Here is a 13499-nt window from a genome sequence, read left to right on the forward strand (position 1 = left end):
ACAGTGAGCTCTGCTCTGGGAGTGCTAGAGACAACAGCATTTCATGTTTTTGGTGTTGACTCGTGGTGTCACAGCTCAGAGCTCCACTCAAAAAGTTGGCAGTTGTGAATTTTTTAGTAGATCATAACAATCAAACAGGATTCTGCATGCTGGGATTGAGAACTATGGAATGATCAAAGAAAGTGGGAAGAGTGAAAGACAAATTCAAATAATTAGTGGGAAATGGAGCCTCTTGTGCAGCTAAGTTGGGTGATTCCGAGAACAAATCTGTGTTTAGCTGCGTGAAGCTGAGACGGGGAGGGAAAGTGGCTGGTGCTCTGCGGCCGTGCAGAGGAGAGAACCAGCTCCAGGCTTCTGCTGCCAGTCCTGGCTCCCGGAGCCCAAACCTGCGGAGCAGCGTCAGCGCTGCCCGACTGAACACGGGGCCTGGCGAGGGCTCGGCCACTTCCCAACTGCTGCTGCTCTCCCATATTTAGTATTCCCAGAACTCAGTATTGCCATAGAAAGCTCAGGAGAGTCCAGCAGGGCACTGAGGACTGTTTTCTTATTACTAAACAGAGAGATATTAACAACACAATATAGGAATAAAAAAAAAAAAAAAAAAGCAAGCAAAGCCGGCCGCCTGCTCTTTTCTTCTCAGCATTATTATTTGTGACAAAGCCTTTGGTCCATTTTTCTTCATAATTTGCAGGACTCCTAATGGGAACAGCACCTCCCAATTACCATGGTTGCCAAAGGCTAATTTGGTTACCCTCAGGATCCACAATAGAGAAACTGTGTCGGCCCTTTGTAGATATTTGCATACTATACATACCGGGAATGTAAAACAGCTGCCCGGGCCCTATTCCACTATCATGGCAATTATGGGTCATTAGCTTTCTCTTTTTTCTCCCTCTTCTTTCCTTGTTCTCATCTTCTAAACTCTGCCAGGCAGCAGAAGCAGCTGATGGGTTTGGAGGGAGCAGCAGCAGGGCGAGGAGCTGCCCGGTCCCATTCGGGGGCTGGGGCTGACAAACGCTGCGCCTTCCTCGCCCCCCGCGCTTCTCCTCGCGTCCTGTCCCCGGCCGCTCCCGGCCACATCTGCCCCGTCCTGGGCACATCTGTCCTGTCCCTGGGCACATCTGCCCCGTCCCGGGCACATCTGTCCTGTCCCCGGCCGCTCCCGGGCACATCTGCCCCGTCCCGGGCACATCTGTCCTGTCTCTGGGCACATCTGCCCCGTCCCCGGCTGCTCCCCGGCACATCTGTTCTGTCCCCGGGCACATCTGTCCCGTCCCGGGCACATCTGTACCCTGCGCGTGCCCGTCCCGCGCGTGCCCTGGGCAGCTCCGGGAGCGCGCCCGGCCCCGATCCGGTCACCCCCAGCCTGTCAACACCCCGCTCCTCAGGGACACCTCCCCAGGCTGCCAAAACTTTGCTGGGCTCCCGGGGGCCCAGGAATTAAGGAAGGGGACAAAAGGGAGCTCCTCTTAATTTGGTTGGGATTCAATCTGTTAATGGCCAGAGCCTTTTAATAGTTTATCTCCCTTTTGTTCTGGGCAACGTTTACAGTCTCGGTGCAGTTTACAAGGAAGTGATGGTTTTGCATATACATTAATTTTTTTATGAACTGCTAATTTTATTGACAATAAGGATAGATTGAAAGACCCAAAGCTTTTGTGTTGTTTTGTTAAAGCAAATAAGTAAAGCACAAATGTAAATTACATCTCCAGGTTCACATTAGAGGTTTGCAAATAATACTGAGCTAATGGTTATTGCTAAGGAAAATAGCACTGGGATCAATATTCTATACAGTAGAACGCAATACCTCTCTCTCTTTTAATCACCTCATTGCAGAAATGGCATTGAAATTTGAAATCTCATTTTCTCCATTTGTACAAATTGAACATAAATCATTGTGAGTGAGGGGAGGTTTCGGGCAACTTCACTCTTTGTGGGATTGCATTGCTAATTAGTGCTGGAGGGAAAGGGGGATAGAGCCAGGGCTCCACCGGACTCTGACCTGCCCGCAGACGGGTCTGGAAATAAAGGAGCAGGGAATAAACGATGGGCTCCATTTTCAGCACTGGGGTCTTCAGAGCAAAGGCAGCACTTGTGATAGTCATTTCTTACCATCGTTAAAAATGGCTAAATAATGAAAACCAAAATGCTGGTGTGGCTTTTGTTGGTGTGGAGTGTAGCTGGTGCTGTACAGAACACAAACTCACTGTGCAGCTGCCTCCCGGGAGCCAGGGGTGAGCCTGGCACACCCAGGTGTGCGTGCTCGGGGGGTTCTGTGCTGCTCACGCTGCTGACAGGGTTAAGGGCAGGTCTTGAAGTGCTGGTTGGGGTCTCTAATTTGCTTAAGAAGTGTTTATGACAGAAATACCTGCAGAAGAACCCTTGGTGAGAACTTTGAGGCCCTTTGCCTGTGGGGTACATGAGCTGTTGTGCAGAGTGCTGGCAGCACGTGCCGTGTGTGTGCCCCCAGCATCGCATCCAGGACATCACAAACATCGAGAGCAGGGGGATAGCTACTGGGTGAGTGATTCAGGGTAAGAGATGGCAGAGATTTGGAATAAACAGGGTTTTACTTGTCTGTGTGAAGACAATCCTGTGAGTAGGATACTACTGTGAGTGTTATGGAAAGAAGAGTTGAAGGGACTGGGAAAGGTTCACACAGAGTAGGAGGGTTCCAAGCATCACCCCATGGATAAAGGCTGGTTTAAATTATTCACTATCAGTCCCAGAGATTTATCACTACACCTGTATTTTTCCATCATTTTTGTGCTTTCTAAACCACTACAATAGGAGATAAATAGGGAACTTTATGGGAGAAACTGTTATTAAGGCTCATTATATAAATTTGTTCTTGCCATTTTCAATAGCTGAAAGTGAAGAAAATAAATAAAATACCCTTGAAAGTGAAGAACAAACACTGAGCTGGCAGAGCTGCTTGCAGAGAAGAAATAACTCAAATAATTTTAGAATGTTGGGGGCAGAAAGCTCAAACTCAACTGGTTTGGGTCTAGACTATTTAAGAGGATGAAAAAGAGATCAAAATTATTAGAAATGATAATTTGAAATCAAAATGCTATTTAAAATGCACCTTTAGTTTTAAGGAACAATAAAGATATATGACAGAAGTTGACTCATCCACAGCTTGGTCTGTGCTGTCAAGTTTCAATGCATTGAGAAAACATAAAAATATATATGTTTGAACAAAAAATAGAGTTTAAATAAAACTCCTCTAGGAAAGCACTCTTAAGAGTGGGCAGGAAAAGAAATTGGGGGTAAAATACCCTCCTGATAAATGTCTTCCTTGAAAAGTGATGGGCTTTGGGCTTAGGCAGCTGTCAATGCTGGAGCAATGGGGAAATGAGCTCTTTAACCAGTAAACTATGCAGAGACATTTATTTATTTATTTATTGTGGGATTGACTGAAGGGTTTGCAGTTTTGCACATAGAACAGCTTGTTTTGAGAACACACAAATAATTTGGAAGTTGTGTAATTTGCTGACATGTAGGCAGCTGCAGGATCTGAGTCCCCAGGGATCAGGCACGGGAAGAGGGCTGGGTAAGCTGAGCTCCAGGGGCTGGCAGAGCAGAGGACTGCTGTGGAAAACATCACATGGAGGGGATTTGCTGGAAACTGCTCTTCTCCAGTCCGAACTCTTTGGGATTGCTGGCAGGGAGGTCCAGCTCAGGGCACCTGGACGAGGGACAGAGCTCTCGGCTAAACGAGGCAGGGGGCTCGTGCTCTGAGTCGCTATTTTTCTTCTGAATTTATCATCTCATGCTCTGCAATATAAATGTTTATAAATTAAATACATTCATAACTAAGTGCTGCATAAACAATTGATAAATAACTACAGGCTGCGTGCACGGATACACTGATGCTCGTGTGCCCGGTATGGATGAGGCACCAGCAGCTCCTGATGCTGCAGAGTGCTTGGAACAGTGGCTGTGAATTATCTGCTCCTCATATTGATGGGATATTTCTGGAGCATAAAGATAATAATTAAAGTGTCACTTTTTTTTAGTTGCATTCCATATGAAGATCTGCTCAATATTTTATAAGTTGTATTTAGCTTCAGTGGTGCCAGTAGAGAGAATTCATTTTAGGAGCAGACTAGATGAGAAGCTGCTATATTTTTAAAGCAGCTCCCAGTGCAGGCAGGCTCCAGGCATCCCAGCTGGCATGTGCCTGGAATGCTGCATGCCTTTGGTGTTGGCAAATGTTATAAAGAGCGTGGATTCCATATAGAATAAAGGTCTGTCCTCCCTCCTGCCCAGGTGCGGGAGCCAAAGCACACGGCCCTGAGCAGGACCTCCCAGCGAGGTGTTTCAGGCATCCTGAGCACAGGGAGCTTCTCCCTGGAACAGTCAGAGCAAATGATGCTCTGGGTAGATAGAACAGCTCCTCAGAGTTTGTGCCTCTGGGCCAAAAAAGAGGGCTGGGAGGAGGATGACCGGGCTGAAGGGAGTCAAAGGCCCTTGCCTGAGGGTTGCCTCGTGGGAAAGCTGCTCCTCCTGCAAGGTTGTGTCTGTGGTGGTACTCGGGCAGAGGATACAAACGTGTCCTTAGGCTCCAGTTCCCTGGCCCAGAGCAGAGGGCAGTTGGCAGAAGTGCCAGGGCTGGCAGAAGTGCTGTGGTGGCACAGAAGGGATGAGGGGTCCCCCAGCAGAGGAGCAGGAGTCAGGACCGCGTGGTCGGCCGTGCTCCAGAGGACTTGGTGTGCAGAATCCACCCACAGAGAGATGTGTTTGGCCAGCCCAGGGTCCAGATCATCTCCCCTGCTCCAAAAGAACCTCACATGTGTGATGGAAGAGGTATTTACAAACCTACAGAGCCCAGAAGGAGAGAATTATTGTATGAGTAATAATAAGCACTTAAATAGCACTTGACAACTTGATTGATACAAACATTAACAGATTAACTCCTGCAGGACCCGGTGATGGATCTGTGCTTCCCTGTATTGCAGTTGGAGAAACTGAGGTATAGAGGCAGATTAATTTCCTTGCTGACCCACAGTGTGTTGCTGGCAAAAGCAGAATTAGAATTAGAGACTACTTAATGACCAATTAGCAAAATTATGAAACAAAAGAGAGAGAGCTCCAACAGCAACCTCCAGGATCAGCACGAGAGGACACTGCATAGCCTCAGCATCCTATACCCAAGTAGTAATTTTAGTCAAGAGTTCATAATTGTATCTAGAAATAAGGACTATTTTTATCATGTGTCTTGCCTTGCATTTATCCAGTTCTCTATTTCACGTCTGCAGATTCTGGCTTTGCAGATATTTATCTATATTTAGATGCATGCAAATACAGCTTTAGCAATAGAACCATAAAATACAGCCATCCATAAACTAACTGGGATATATGGCTCTCCCTACTTATTGGCACTGCACTTTTGGGTATGTACATTAAATATGTGTCTATTTTACTACCCGGAGAACACAAAATGAGTGAAATCCAGCTATTTGCCTATTACTCTTTGACTGAAAAATTGTGTATGTTTATAGTGGAGATAGATCCACAGTTCCTGCTGGGCTGTGGTGGAGCCAAGGTGTTATTGATGACTTTGGGATGACGGCAGTGCTTACAGGGAGGGGGCCCTGTGTGACTTACGGGGCTCAGCCCGGTCTAATGCCACTAAATCGTTTGTGTCACGCCATGTCTCGGTGTATTTTGGGTGTGCTGCATATTTTACAGGCAAAGTATTTCAGAAAGATGTTAGAGACTTTAATAAATGATTTGTGCCATTTTTCATAGACTTCTCCATGTGAAGGCAGACTGGCAGTTACCAGGTCTCCAGGTTGTACAAATAAGATTTTACAAACCTTTACTTGTATAAAATATGATCTTTGTATATATAAAAATGGGAAGATTTTAAGATCACAGATACCTCAGACTTCCTAGGTGTAAAGTGCTTTCCTCATTTGATAAAATACCAACATCCTTATCCTGTTCTTAGTGAGCTGCAATAATACTTGGTGGCCAATATCCTGTCACCAGTGCCTGGATGCTGTTCTGTGCCTCACCTCAAAGTGGGGCTTTGTGGATGAAATTTTAGCAGAAGTTAGGGATGTTTGAATCGAAAGGGATGGAGGAGGGAGAGGGTGCAAAGAGTGCTGTGTCCACACATGAGCACCTGCACCCAGCCCCTCTGATGGCAGCACAGCAGGGAAAACATCCTGATACATGTCAGCTAGCATTAGCTGACGAGAGAAAATCCTAAATTTCTCAGGCATTGACCTTACTTAGTGCTCACACCCACCCTGGTGGCCTTGTGCCTCTGGCTCCTTCTCTGTTCCAGTTGCAATTTAGAAATGCAGGAATTCCCAACAGAAATAGGTAATTGTAATACAGGCCTAGAAGCCTCTTCCCAGGGCTCGGTGAGGGACTGGAGGAGGCCAAGGCACCAGGAGAAATTGCCTTAAGCCCTCTGCTGCCCCGTTTCCCTGCCAGCCCGTGCTAATCCCTGGGCTCTGAGCCCGGCCCCAGGGCCCAGCTTCAGCCTGAAATAAACTCCAGAGCCTGGGAGAGGGAGGGAGAGGAGCTCTGGCCCCTCGGTGTGCCGTGTCCATCCCAGCTGGGACAGCAGCAGCCCAGCATTTGGAGCATAATAATAATTCTGCAGATCAAAGCATCTCTTCTTCAGACAATTACAGTAAAATTGAAGCTCTCCTCCAAGAGGAATGCGTGCCCTTGTTGTGGTTTCCCTTTTTTGCCCTCCTTTTCTTTCTTTCTTTCTGTCGTTCCCCCCCCTTTCCTTTTTTTTTTTTTTTTATCCTTTATGAGCAAATTGCTTTTTCAGGGCTATAGAAAGAACCGATTGGAAGCTGAAATCCTCCCTCTCTGCCCAGGGGTGGGATTCCCAGGGTTAGACATGTAACATCTGAAGGGTGATTTTTTTTAAAATTGATATCCGAGAATAAAAGAGAGAATAGTAGGAGAAGCTGATCAGGAATGAATAAAGTCTCCTTTTAAGCTGAAATAACCTTCCCCCCCCTCCCCAATTTTCCCTCCAGAAAAGCCGGACTGTAATTGCTTGCAATCACTCGGCACAAATTGTCTGTGCGTATTTGCTTTTTAATTTTGTATAATCTGGTCCATTTCGCTCTCTCTGCCTTTGAGCTTAACCTCTCTCTTTCTCTCCCTCCTTTTCTCCCTTGCATGCCTTCCCTTTCTCTCTTGCTTTAATTCTTCGATGCTGCTGAAAAAAATTATTACTAATTCACAATGATCTTTGATGGCTTTTACTAAGGAAAAGGCACTCAGGAAAAAAAAAAAAGAAACTGAGTGGACATGTGCTGCAACTGGTGAGATTTCCGTGTTATCTTTGAAGTGTTTGTTAATTTGTCTCTTTATTTCATTTCTGTTTCCTTAAGACTCAGCAAGTGCTTTAATACCTGGCGGGATGCCGCTCCCTGCTCTCCGAGCAGGACTGGGGAGCCAGGCTGTGACCAGCCACCACTAATGTCTCCTGCAGCTGAACTTGGGGCCTCACAAATAATGTTTATGAGACATAAATAATGACTTCAGAGGTGCTCAGAATTTAAGTTCTCATTCAGATTTTGCACTAAAATTTTCTTCAAGCAGATGCCTGCGAGCCGCTCTCTCAAGGTCTGGCCCAACGTTTGAGTAGGAGCCTAGCTGCTGTTCTGAAAAAAATGTAGACGATAACAGAGATGCTGGGAATGAGAAAGTGCACAGATACCATCTGTCAGAGCAGCAGCTCATCATTAATGCTTTAAACATTTAAAGACGAGTCCGTATAGCTTGGTGGTCCGTCGGCACCAGGGAGGGGATGGAAGGGCTGAAGACTTTGACCTCGTTGCACTTTTTTGGTTTTGTTTTTTAAGTGAGCCCTGGCTTTGGCAGCTGGGCTGTCCTGCCCTGCCAGTGCAGGGCCCAGCAGCCAGAGCAGCGCTCTGCCCTGGGGACCCTCAGCCCTGGGCTCCTCTTCTCTCCCCACTTTGGTTTCATAAAGCCCGGTGCCGTGTCGTGGCTCCGGGACCTGATCCCGCTGCCTGCGGTGCCTGGAAGCCACCGACTTCCCTGAGATCACTGGGGATGATCTGCTGCAGTATCATGTTATGTATTTTATTTGGGATGTCTTGGTTCAGTATTCGGCTGCTGTGTTTTGGGGCTTTTCCCTGCCCTGTTGTTCAGGGTTTGTTTGGTTTGTTGGGGTTTTCTTTCCTCATTTTGACAGTGAAAAAATTTTTAAAAGCAATGAAAATTAATGTAGGAAATATGTATTTTCTTGTAACTTGGGATTTTTCCTTGCCATTTCCAGAAGCAGTGCTCTCACCTCTCAGATTTTGCTGGTTGTTTGTTACAAATGCTCTGAATTGTTTACTTCAAAAGAAGCATTAGGGATTTCTTTTCTTTTTAATGAACTTCTAATGAGTAGTTCTAATCATGAGCAGAGATATTTGTATGAACAGTCCCCAGGTCTCCCAGAACAATTTTGGAAAAAGCCCCACATGCTTTCCCCCATGTCACGGGAGGGTGGGGGCTCCAGAACTGTCTGGAATCCTGTTGCTGTTCCACTGGGTCCTACTTTCTGCAGCTGAGAATTTAACTTCCTATTGGGAGTCATTCTGTGGTGGGGTGCTGCTCAGGATATGGTTTCTCTTGAAATCTCTCCAACAGGTAAATATTTTATTTTTTTTCACTCATAATACCTTGAAAGGAAAAAGAGAGCAAGCCCATGGCTGCATAGAGAAACCTGAAAAAGTCTGGATTCCATTCTTTGAGCTCTGGAGGGATCAAGGCGCTGGCAGGCACTGGCCTTCAATCTAAACAAGAAAAGAAAATTAAAAAAGAGAAGAAAATAAGGAAAGGCAGCTTTACCCTCAAAACAAATAGTTGCTGATTCCAAGTAAACAAACCTGTAGGAAAAACCCGAGCAGTTTCAGAAGGAAAATTCCATGTATATTTCTCTTGATGCGTTTTAGGTTTGTTTGTAACAGATTTATAATCCTGTATTATTCAGCTTTTCATTTGAAATTCCAATGAGCTGTTTGAATGGTCTGGTGCAGGCTAGGAAGTAAAGAGCATAAAATAGTCCCATTGACTTATGATTTTCTGCTGACTTTTTCATTGTCATCCCATATCTTCATTCTCTGTCATCAGAGCGTTCCGGGAATGTCCTCTGTTGCCTGTCTGATAGCGCTTTGGAATATAGGAAATGGGATGAATTGCAGATGACTCAATAATTTATTCAGATGTGGTCTGTCATCTCTGGGCAGGCTTCAAGCGCACGTGGAGAGTGGCTGGGAGATTTTACACAAGTTTTCTGCAGATTTCCTTCCCAGACCATTTTCCCTTGGGCTCGTGGTGAGTCCAGAGCCTTGTCCTGGAGCTTTCAGATGTCACCAGAACGGGCTGAGAAGGTGGGAATGGCTGATCCAAGCAGCACCTTGGCTGGGCCATGTCTCAGCAGTGAATGCCACGACTCCTGCTGAAACACAGGAAGCAGACTCCATCAGTTGAATTATTTTTACAGACTGACCTTATGCTTTTAAATAAGATCTTGGTGGGAAGAGCAGGAGCTCTGTGCCGGACCACAGGGCTTGAGAGTGGAGAGCCCTCGTTTTAGTTGGTTGAGGATGAAGGTGTTGTGTTCAGTTTGAGTTGACTCTCACCCAACCCCCGTGTGAGATTTCTGGTAACTGAGAGTGTTTGGACCTTTTTGTTCCCCTGAGCTGTCTCTTCACAAAAGATATTTCAGGGTCTTTCAGCCAGTTAGGAAAGTTCATTATATTTTTAATACAATGTGGAAAAAAAATTAAAATAATGATTTGATATACAGGCATTGATGAAAGATGTATTTTTAAAGTAGTAAATTAAAATCTCATTAATATTTCAGTGAGAATATTTTGTGCTTATCTGTTTCATCTCTATTTTTGACCTATGGCTTGGAGTTCACAGCATGAAGGAGATGGTGAAATCTGTTCACCATAAAATGTTAATTATAAGTAAATTACAGCACAAACGTTCAATCAGCCACATTAATTCTACATAAAGTGAATTATTGTAGCAGAAAATTTTAAAATGTGACTGAATTTTATAATCTGCATCCTCCATTTTCTACCTTTGCTCTCAGTGCTGTGCTGTTCCTCCCCAGCATGGCTGAACTCTGTGTGCTGGTAGGAAATGCTTTCTCTTTAGATGATGTTAAAAATGGAAGAGCACAATTTGATTCAGTTGTTTGCAGCTACTAAGTGCCTCTTAAATACAGAAAATTTTCTTTGCCCCGTGAGGAAGAGCAGCTGCAGGGTTGCAAAGGCAGGAGCTGTGAGTGGTGGGGATGGAGCTGGCTCTGGCAGCCCGAGCACTCTGACCTGGAGCTGGAGTTATCGCAGCCCCACGAGTGTTTGCAGGACCCTGCATTTGGCTTTAATCCTGTATTTGTTTTGACAGCCAAAAGGCACGTGAATCCCCATGTAGTTTTGAAAATGCAGCTGGAGGTCTTGCTGGCTTCCTGACCCTGAGGGGAAAGGCTTCCTTTGACTCACAGACTGGTCTGTAGTGGCACCGCCTTTGTAAATCCAAATGTTGCTGTGGCATTATAAAAGAATTTCTGCCAAGAAAATCTTGGAAATCTTGAAATTCCCTTGGAGGGAAGGGAGCAGAAGGAATTCCCTGTTTGCTTGTGGGAGGTGTTTGTGTGGATGCAGGAGCTGGTGGGCCTGCAGCCCAGTGAGATAACCCTCAGGTCAAAGCGTGCCGCAGGGAAGGGCCACGGGTGGAAAGATGGAATCTCACAGAGTCACAAGAGTTTGTACCTCGTGCTTCGATGTGTCCTGTCAGTGCTTGAGCTCTTGCAGATGCCATTCGGTGTCCCTGAGCTGCTGTGCCTCCATTCCTGAATCATTTCCTGCCAGTGTGAGATGTGGGCTCCAGAAAACACGTGTGAGTCACTGAGATCTGAGCTGTGAAGGGCTGTGGACGCCTTGGACACAATCTCTCACCATTTACTGGGAAATCAAAGCTCTTTTGTGGGAAGTGTGACAGGAAAGTGGAACAAACCTCAGGCACCTAAACAAAGGAATTTGTGAGAAGATAGTGATTATGAGGTGGTTTGTTTGCATGTAGGTACAGAGCACATAAAAGAGTCCCTGTGGTGAGCGGGGTCAGAGCGCTGGCACTGAGAGCTGCCACAGCCAGTGACCTCTGTGGTCCCTGCCAGGCACGGGCTGTGCCATCCAGCTCTGCTGGGAGGTTCTGCATCCTCTGCCGTCCCCCCAGAGCTGTGTGGGCACCGCATCCTGTCCACCCTGATTTAGTGACACAGCCCTGTTCCCACAGGCTGGCTGGAGGAGAAACCCTCTGCCCCATCCTGCCACAGCGTGCTCCTGCAGCTCTCTGGGACAGGTCAGGGTCTGATGGGCTCTGCCAGCTTGCTTTGCTGGGGAAACACCCTCTGAGGCCAGCCCAGGTGGGGCACAGGCTCTCCACAAAGGAACAGTGTTCTGCCTGGAATGGGGGCGTGGGAGGATGGAGCTCCAGGACACAAAGTGTTGGAACAGGTGTGGCTGAAGACAGGCTGGGAAAATGGATTGTCACAGGGACCTCAGGGGTCACCAGTACATTGGAACTGGACCCAGCAGACGTTTTTGGAGTACCTGAGATGTTCTCAATGTTCAGGCATTGAGAAGCATTGTATTATGAGGAGACCAAGCTCAAATACAAAGGCTTTTACTGGCTGCATTCCCCTTTGATGGTTTCTATCAGGCCACACCATAGTGAAATGATTTCCTTTTTTATTTTCATTTGAAATCAAGGGTTTTGTTAGGTTTCAATCAACTGCCTTCATCAGCTAATAGTAAACACTTACTTGTCTCTTTTCTACTCTCCCATTCCACACAGTGAGTTGCTGCTGGGGTAAATTGTGCCCCGTGTATGAAGATGGATCTCAGGACAGCCCAAAGGTACCTGGTGTAACCTTAAGGCCAGGCTCAGCAGGGTGTGGAAAGAACAAGATGTGATCAGTTAAGCCCCTCAAAAGGCACAAGCACAGAGGGGAAGTGTGAGGCAGGCTGGAAGCTCCAAGCCCTTGTTTTCCAGTAAGCAGTGTGATTGGCAGCAGGAATAAACACGAGCGGGAAGCTTGTGTATCAATCTAATTGTATAATTGCAGGTTGCTTTCTGCCTGGTTTGATGTGCAGATTGTAGTAATGTGGAGTGTCTCTTTAGTAATTTGCTATTAAATCCAACACTAGGAAGTAGTTCAGTGGCTTCCTGGATGGGTACCTGGTGTTTGTGATCTTTATCTGCTGGAGCAGTGCCCGTGCCTGCCTTTTCCCTTTTCTCTTATTTTTGATTATATAGTGGTCAAAGTTTTTTCAGCAAGTTGCCAAGGTGAGTTAGACATAAAGGTCAAAATGTGATAACTCATTACTCAGTGTTGTAAAAGTCACTGCCAAGAGCTGAGAGCAATGTTTAATTATTCCCTGAACTTGTACAAAGTATTATTTTATATATGTTGTAATCAGTACACTGGGAGCACTGCCTGCCCAGACCCCGGCGCTGGCTCTGCTCAGAGCTCCCAGTCAGTCACTGGGCAGGAGGGGAAGGGTGGTGTTCGGTGAAACCCATGCAGGGAAAAATGTCAAATGGTATCTTTGATGATGGATGTAGAACAAAGCCCCAAAGGGAGCAAGCACCTTCTTACTGGGAGAACAGGAGCAGGCCCCAGCCCTGCAGGGTCCCATGTCCATCTGGCCCATTCCCCATCTTGGTTACAATTACTCAGCTGCTTTTCCAGTGCAAATATCCCTTTCCTACTCCTCAGAGATGAATTGGTTTCTGGCTGACAATGCTGTGATTCCACACCAGAAGTTCATGGTTTTATCTCAGAGCACTGGCATCTGTTACAGAGTGACAAAGATATACTTGTCTGAGTTCTTGAAGGATCTTCCCAACTCTTCTGCTTCTTATCTGGCACTGGGTTTTTGTATGCTGGTGGTTACATCCTTTTCTGGCTTTGTTGTGGTTGGAAAACTGCTTAATAATAATGGAAAAAAAAGTAAAGCCAAAGCCATCATGGCTTGCAGAGACATGGTATTTAATAAATTCTGCTAAAAACATGAGTTGAAAGGTAATTCCAAGTAGATATTGCCAGGTCAGGAGGTTTTCCAGTCAGGCGAGTGTCTCCTTGTGCATTATTTATGCCCTCAGCTATGCCCCAGTGTTGATGATAGGATCTTTTTCTGGTATGTTGTGATGCAGATTCATAGTAGGCCAACAGGTAACCAAAAATGCTGATTAAAAATCTACAATATTTCCCTGAATAAAGAGAGTTGGCATCTATATTGCTGGAGTTGGCAGAGGTTTTGTGGGGCACTGGTGAGGCATCCTGCTCTTGGTGCAACATCTGGGAATTGGTGGGTAAATAAATAACAGACACCTGTAGGAGTCAAGGTTTTCTTCCTCTCCCAGAAGTGTTTTGCCATGACCTTGGTGCAGCTCCATCCTGCCTGGCTCAGACACTGTTTGCA

General features: G+C 46.1%; 1 protein-coding gene across 6 annotated transcripts in view; it reads left to right on the forward strand.

Annotated features, from left to right (window-relative positions):
- Positions 1 to 13499, forward strand: part of ZFHX3 (zinc finger homeobox 3) — a 487194-nt gene that overhangs the window by 236010 nt on the left and 237685 nt on the right. The gene's annotated exons all lie outside the window — the stretch shown is intronic.

The sequence above is a fragment of the Cyanistes caeruleus genome, chromosome 12 (genome assembly GCF_971803275.1).
Source record: "Cyanistes caeruleus chromosome 12, bCyaCae1.hap1.1, whole genome shotgun sequence".
NCBI classification, from domain to species: domain Eukaryota; kingdom Metazoa; phylum Chordata; class Aves; order Passeriformes; family Paridae; genus Cyanistes; species Cyanistes caeruleus.